Genomic DNA, 7,966 nt, shown 5'->3' with positions numbered 1-7,966 from the left:
TTGTTAATCATGAAACTGCTCGCGTTATGTCACATACCATTTCCCTCCCAAAAAGGGCTTCATGAAATGATTCATCACACTCACAATATTATCTAAATTAATCCATTCATTCTTGTAAATCAGTTGTTCGCTCACACTGGACGGCTGAGTACATCACATCACTGGGAGGGAATATCAATTTCACTGTTTCACGCAAGTGTCGCCATAGCTTGCTGGCTCCCACTGGGAATTTCTGCAGTGACAATCAAAGTTTCTGAGATGTTTTATATTCATTAATATTATTGGTGGCAGCCTCTGTCTTTACTTCAGTTTAGATGCACCTCAGATTGGTGACCTTTGACCAGTGACCGGGTACAGCTTGAGGTGATGTGTACCTCGGCATTAAACCTGAGGGTCATTATGCTGGGAAAAGAGAGAGAGCAAGAGAGAAAGAGAGAGAGAGAGAGAGGGGGGGGGGGGGGGGGTGCTTGTCTTGCTGTTGTTGTTTTCTCCTAAGGCGTAAGGTAATTGTGCTGGGAGGACTGCATCAGCACAAGCCATTACTTAAACTGCAGACAGGTGCAGGTAGGCCGATCTGTGTGTATGTTGACACACAGACACACACACAGACACACACACAGACATACACACAGATACACACACAGACATACACACAGATACACACACAGACATACACGTTTTATAGATTAGATTTCTATTTCTACATTTCAGTCCTATGATTCCCCTCCTATTGACGTGACGTCATCAACAAGACATTTCAGTCCTATGATTCCCCCTCTATTGACGTGACGTCATCAACAAGACATTTCAGTCCTATGATTCCCCCTCTATTGACGTGACGTCATCAACAAGACATTTCAGTCCTATGATTCCCCCTCTATTGATGTGACGTCATCAACAAGACATTTCAGTCCTATGATTCCCCCTCTATTGACGTGACGTCATCAACAAGACATTTCAGTCCTATGATTCCCCCTCTATTGACGTGATGTCATCAACAAGACATTTCAGTCCTATGATTCCCCTCCTATTGACGTGACGTCATCAACAAGACATTTCAGTCCTATGATTCCCCTCCTATTGACGTGACGTCATCAACAAGACATTTCAGTCCTATGATTCCCCCTCTATTGACGTGACGTCATCAACAAGACATTTCAGTCCTATGATTCCCCTCCTATTGACGTGACGTCATCAACAAGACATTTCAGTCCTATGATTCCCCCTCTATTGACGTGACGTCATCAACAAGACATTTCAGTCCTATGATTCCCCTCCTATTGACGTGACGTCATCAACAAGACATTTCAGTCCTATGATTCCCCTCCTATTGACGTGACATCATCAACAAGACATTTCAGTCCTATGATTCCCCTCCTATTGACGTGACATCATCAACAAGACATTTCAGTCCTATGATTCCCCCTCTATTGACGTGACGTCATCAACAAGACATTTCAGTCCTATGATTCCCCTCCTATTGACGTGACGTCATCAACAAGACATATGTCCTGTCTGGTGTTAGAACAGTGCGGCGTGTTTCCATGGTCAGGTTGGAAGAGAACAGATTGTTTTGAATGTGTTGTTCCGGTGTGTAAATGGCTCGCTCACAGGACACACGTGCCATGGATGTGGGAGGTGACATCACACATTGGGCTGGCAGCTTTGAGGTGTCTGGCTTCAGCCTTCAGGCGCAGCTGGGTTCAAACCAGGATGTACATAAACCTTAGATTGCTGATGCTATTGGCCATTGAGAGACTTTGAAGCCACTGGTCGGTAGGAGCAGTACTCCATAGGAATGAATGGAATTCTACAGTATTTCAGGACAAAATTACATGTATTTAAGTCAAATCAAATCAAATCAAATCAAATGTATTTATATAGCCCTTCGTACATCAGCTGATATCTCAAAGTGCTGTACAGAAAGTAAGTATTTCTGTTGTATTAGTGGGGACAGTATCATTAGTCATCTCTATAACATTATGCTATAATTAAGCAATTTAAAAAAATATATATATAAAAACGAATTCAATTGTAATGTTTAAGGTGTCTGTAATATAATAAACACATCAGAAATTAATGTAGACATTAATAGAACTGGAGATGGCGGCTTCAACAGAGCCCCCCCCCTATCATTCATCTACTGCATATAACAAACCTGATTTACCTGTGTTTTATATACTGTATATTTACACACTGAAGTGGCTTCAACAGAGCCCCCCCCTATCATTCATCTACTGCATATAACAAACCTGATTTACCTGTGTTTTATATACTGTATATTTACACACTGAAGTGGCTTCAACAGAGCCCCCCCCCCCCTATCATTCATCTACTGCATATAACAAACCTGATTTACCTGTGTTTTATATACTGTATATTTACACACTGAAGTGGCTTCAACAGAGCCCCCCCCCCTATCATTTATCTACTGCATATAACAAACCTGATTTACCTGTGTTTTATATACTGTATATTTACACACTGAAGTGGCTTCAACAGAGCCCCCCCCCCTATCATTCATCTACTGCATACAACAAACCTGATTTACCTGTGTTTTATATACTGTATATTTACACACTGAAGTGGCTTCAACAGAGCCCCCCCCCTATCATTCATCTACTGCATATAACAAACCTGATTTACCTGTGTTTTATATACTGTATATTTACACACTGAAGTGGCTTCAACAGAGCCCCCCCCCCCTATCATTTATCTACTGCATACAACAAACCTGATTTACCTGTGTTTTATATACTGTATATTTACACACTGAAGTGGCTTCAACAGAGCCCCCCCCCCTATCATTCATCTACTGCATATAACAAACCTGATTTACCTGTGTTTTATATACTGTATATTTACACACTGAAGTTGGAATAATACTGTGAGATTGTGAAAATCATGCTAATGAGTTTTGGTCTGCCTGGCGACATCACCAGGTGCTATAAGTTAACAGACCAATAACAGAGAGTTTCAAAAATAACAAAGAGTTTCAATAACAGCTCATTTTCAGGTTACATATCCATCCAATTGGCCACCTCACTTAGACCACTCCCAGACAGTCCTAGCTAAATTGTTGCTTGAGCAATGTATTATTTGCTAAGAAGCTATTTTTGTTTATTTTTGACCATTTTAATTTACAAAAATAAAAGAACATTAAGGTTCATAACTGTTACCCAGAAAGGATGTGATATTGAGATCTGTTACCCAGAAAGGATGTGATATTGAGATCTGTTACCCAGAAAGGATGCGATATTGAGATCTGTTACCCAGAAAGGATGTGATATTGAGATCTGTTACCCAGAAAGGATGTGATATTGAGATCTGTTACCCAGAAAGGATGTGATATTGAGATCTGTTACCCAGAAAGGATGTGATATTGAGATCTGTTACCCAGAAAGGATGCGATATTGAGATCTGTTACCCAGAAAGGATGTGATATTGAGATCTGTTACCCAGAAAGGATGCGATATTGAGATCTGTTACCCAGAAAGGATGTGATATTGAGATCTGTTACCCAGAAAGGATGCGATATTGAGATCTGTTACCCAGAAAGGATGAGATATTGAGATCTGTTACCCAGAAAGGATGTGATATTGAGATCTGTTACCCAGAAAGGATGTGATATTGAGATCTGTTACCCAGAAAGGATGCGATATTGAGATCTGTTACCCAGAAAGGATGTGATATTGAGATCTGTTACCCAGAAAGGATGTGATATTGAGATCTGTTACCCAGAAAGGATGCGATATTGAGATCTGTTACCCAGAAAGGATGTGATATTGAGATCTGTTACCCAGAAAGGATGTGATATTGAGATCTGTTACCCAGAAAGGATGTGATATTGAGATCTGTTACCCAGAAAAGATGTGATATTGAGATCTGTTACCCAGAAAGGATGCGATATTGAGATCTGTTACCCAGAAAGGATGTGATATTGAGATCTGTTACCCAGAAAGGATGCGATATTGAGATCTGTTACCCAGAAAGGATGTGATATTGAGATCTGTTACCCAGAAAGGATGCGATATTGAGATCTGTTACCCAGAAAGGATGTGATATTGAGATCTGTTACCCAGAAAGGATGTGATATTGAGATCTGTTACCCAGAAAGGATGTGATATTGAGATCTGTTACCCAGAAAGGATGCGATATTGAGATCTGTTACCCAGAAAGGATGTGATATTGAGATCTGTTACCCAGAAAGGATGTGATATTGAGATCTGTTACCCAGAAAGGATGTGATATGGAGATCTGTTACCCAGAAAGGATGTGATATTGAGATCTGAAGGTCTGCAATGAACCTTTAAATACATTGAGTGTTTGTTCTAGTCTACCGAGAGCGTCAGATGGTTGGGCAAGCTGAATCAAACACAGCTATTTGCAATGGTGTCGATAAACAATGGTGTTTAGATCTGAGCTGAGCGGAGGAGATGTAAAAAGTGTCTCTGGACTAAATATCAGGGGTAGCAACTGGTGCGTTTCCTACTATCTGTCTCTACTGGTGTGTCTATTTTCTGTGGTACAGGGTGATTTTGTCTCTGTGTGCTCGCACATCCCAGGACCGACTTCACATCCTTTCCTGATGTCCAGTATTTCTACCACCCAGACACCTTTACCTCACTAGCTACCTCTATTATTCAATTTTTACTTTATTATATTCGATTTTAGTTGAGTCATAATTTCCACAGGGCAAGTGCTATAGCTAGGACTAGATTTCCAAAAGCATGAGAAATGCATCTGTCAGGGGTGTGTGAGTGTGTGTGTGCGCACGCACGTTTGTGTGTGTGTGGTGGGGGTGGTGCTGACCCAGTTTGGATGACATGCAGCTGAAAGCAGCTTGCTAAGGCTGGCAGACCAGAATGTGCATTTTTTAACAGCGGCTGAGGCATCATTCAGCCCCCTGCTCCCCTTCTTTACAGCATGTTTACCATAGAGTTACACAGCAGACACAATCAAGCTCCACTCCTCGCTGAACCACGGAGGCTTAATTGTGAGAGATGAACTGAAAACTGCACTCAGCCGACTCCTTTTGATTGGTTATTTGCTGTGGTTAAAGAGGCTTCTGGATTAGCCCGGAGGTTGCATGCCTAATCAGTCTGAAGTGAACCAGCAGTCCCTGCTGCTTCTTGGTGACTGTCTACTCTGTCTTGCTGCGTCTCCGTGCCTGTTGCTCATACACTGTACTGTGGTATGAGACCAGGTAATTTCAGGTAAAGGTTTATCCAGTGTTTATCTCTAACACAAAGATGGCAGGGAAGACCAGAGAACGGAAGGTACTGGAACTTGGTGAAGTACACAGATGGTGTTACAGTAGTGGGCAACATGGATAAATGGTTTATCTAACAGGGGGAATAGAACTAATAATGCAATGAGAGGACGGGTGTTTGTGTTTAAGTTCCTCTGGATTGTTAGCTAATAAACTGGCAGGGAGAGAGTGAACGGCAGGCAACGCGGGCGCCCGGGCCCTGCAGTGACTTCAGGCAACGCGGGCGCCCGGGCCCTGCAGTGACTTCAGGCAACGCGGGCGCCCGGGCCCTGCAGTGACTTCAGGCAACGCGGGCGCCCGGGCCCTGCAGTGACTTCAGGTAGCGGAGGCGCCGGGCCCTGCAGTGACTTCAGGCAACGCGGGCGCCCGGGCCCTGCAGTGACTTCAGGTAGCGGAGGCGCCGGGCCCTGCAGTGACTTCAGGCAACGAGGGCGCCCGGGCCCTGCAGTGACTTCAGGCAACGCGGGCGCCCGGGCCCTGCAGTGACTTCAGGTAGCGGAGGCGCCGGGCCCTGCAGTGACTTCAGGTAGCGGAGGTGCCGGGCCCTGCAGTGACTTCAGGTAGCGGAGGCGCCCGGGCCCTGCAAGGACTTCAGGTAGCGGAGGTGCCGGGCCCTGCAGTGTCTTCAGGTAGCGGAGGCGCCGGGCCCTGCAGTGTCTTCAGGTAGCGGAGGCGCCGGGCCCTGCAGTGACTTCAGGCAACGAGGGCGCCTGGGCCCTGCAGTGACTTCAGGTAGCGGAGGCGCCGGGCCCTGCAGTGTCTTCAGGTAGCGGAGGCGCCGGGCCCTGCAGTGTCTTCAGGTAGCGGAGGTGCCGGGCCCTGCAGTGACTTCAGGTAGCGGAGGCGCCGGGCCCTGCAGTGACTTCAGGTAGCGGAGGCGCCCGGGCCCTGCAGTGACTTCAGGTAGCGGAGGCGCCCGGGCCCTGCAGTGACTTCAGGTAGCGGAGGTGCCGGGCCCTGCAGTGACTTCAGGTAGCGGAGGCGCCGGGCCCTGCAGTGACTTCAGGTAGCGGAGGCGCCGGGCCCTGCAGTGACTTCAGGTAGCGGAGGCGCCGGGCCCTGCAGTGACTTCAGGTAGCGGAGGCGCCCGGGCCCTGCAGTGACTTCAGGTAGCGGAGGCGCCGGGCCCTGCAGTGACTTCAGGTAGCGGAGGCGCCGGGCCCTGCAGTGACTTCAGGTAGCGGAGGCGCCGGGCCCTGCAGTGACTTCAGGTAGCGGAGGCGCCGGGCCCTGCAGTGACTTCAGGTAGCGGAGGCGCCGGGCCCTGCAGTGACTTCAGGTAGCGGAGGCGCCGGGCCCTGCAGTGACAGGTCACACAGTGGCTCATCGTCGGCTTCTGAGTGGAGCATGGCTGCCTGGTGAATTTGTCTCCCTCCCTCCCTCCCTCCCTCCCTCCCTCCCTCCCTCCCTCCCTCCCTCCCTCCCTCCCTCCCTCCCTCCCTCCCTCCCTCCCTCCCTCCCTCCCTCCCTCCCTCCCTCCCTCCCTCCCTCCCTCCCTCCCTCCCTCCCTCCCTCCGTCTGCCTCTCCTCTCCTCTCCTCTCCTCTCCTCTCCTCTCCTCTCCTCTCCTCTCCTCCATACCAAACAGCAGTATATTGTGATGGGAATGGAAATATCATGCATATTCAATGAGCAGAAAAGAGCAGGGACTTGCAACAACAGGCTTTGATCTAAATGAGTCTGTGAAAAAGCGGATTCCTTGGGTTAGAACCGTTGGGTGCAAAATAAAGGCCAGGGAACTTTTAATGGCTTGGCTTGCTTTTTCACAGCTGTTGCTTTGCTCACTGCAGTGGTGCCTCTTGTGACAGTCACGTACAGGGTAAATAAACAAGCATTCAGCAGCACAAAGCCGTCTGAGAGAGCAGGGGTCTGGGCAGGTACATGTATTCTTATCTGTGATATACAACTACAGCATAATGTTAAAGAGTGAAATGACGTTGCCACAAGCAGCACCACAGATATTGAGATGAGCGAGATGCAAAGACTTTGTTCTCACACAGTCACATACAGTATCTACGCATATTCAGGGGTTTGCTTCATGCTGATCACAGCTTGGTGGTCAAGGGCACCAATACAGCATAGAGGTTTCAACACTCTTAGTTATTGTGGAAATTGGCCCACTATGCTGTTTACCTTCTGCATTTACGTCATATCGCTGAGTCTATAACTTTAGTGTTAAATATAGTTATAATGTTCCACGAGGCCTGGGGAAGGGAAGAACCACAAACCATTGATCCGATGCTCTCTGATTCGCGCGACTGGATCTTCAGGTGACATGGAGTGTGATGAGAAGAAAAGTGAGTCAGACAATTTAATGACATTACATCATTGATTTGGCTTGCCCAGGCCCTGTATGTAGGCCAACCAAGCAGGCCCTGCTGTATGTAGGCCAACCAAGCAGGCCCTGCTGTATGTAGGCCAACCAAGCAGGCCCTGCTGTATGTAGGCCAACCAAGCAGGCCCTGCTGTATGTAGGCCAACCAAGCAGGCCCTGCTGTATGTAGGCCAACCAAGCAGGCCCTGCTGTATGTAGGCCAACCAAGCAGGCCCTGCTGTATGTAGGCCAACCAAGCAGGCCCTGCTGTATGTAGGCCAACCAAGCAGGCCCTGCTGTATGTAGGCCAACCAAGCAGGTCCTGCTGTATGTAGGCCAACCAAGCAGGCCCTGCTGTATGTAGGCCAACCAAGCAGGCCC

The sequence above is a fragment of the Oncorhynchus kisutch genome, linkage group LG17 (genome assembly GCF_002021735.2).
Source record: "Oncorhynchus kisutch isolate 150728-3 linkage group LG17, Okis_V2, whole genome shotgun sequence".
Lineage (NCBI taxonomy): Eukaryota > Metazoa > Chordata > Actinopteri > Salmoniformes > Salmonidae > Oncorhynchus > Oncorhynchus kisutch.
The sequence above is the reverse complement of the archived record's forward strand: the minus strand, read 5'-3'. Positions refer to the sequence as shown.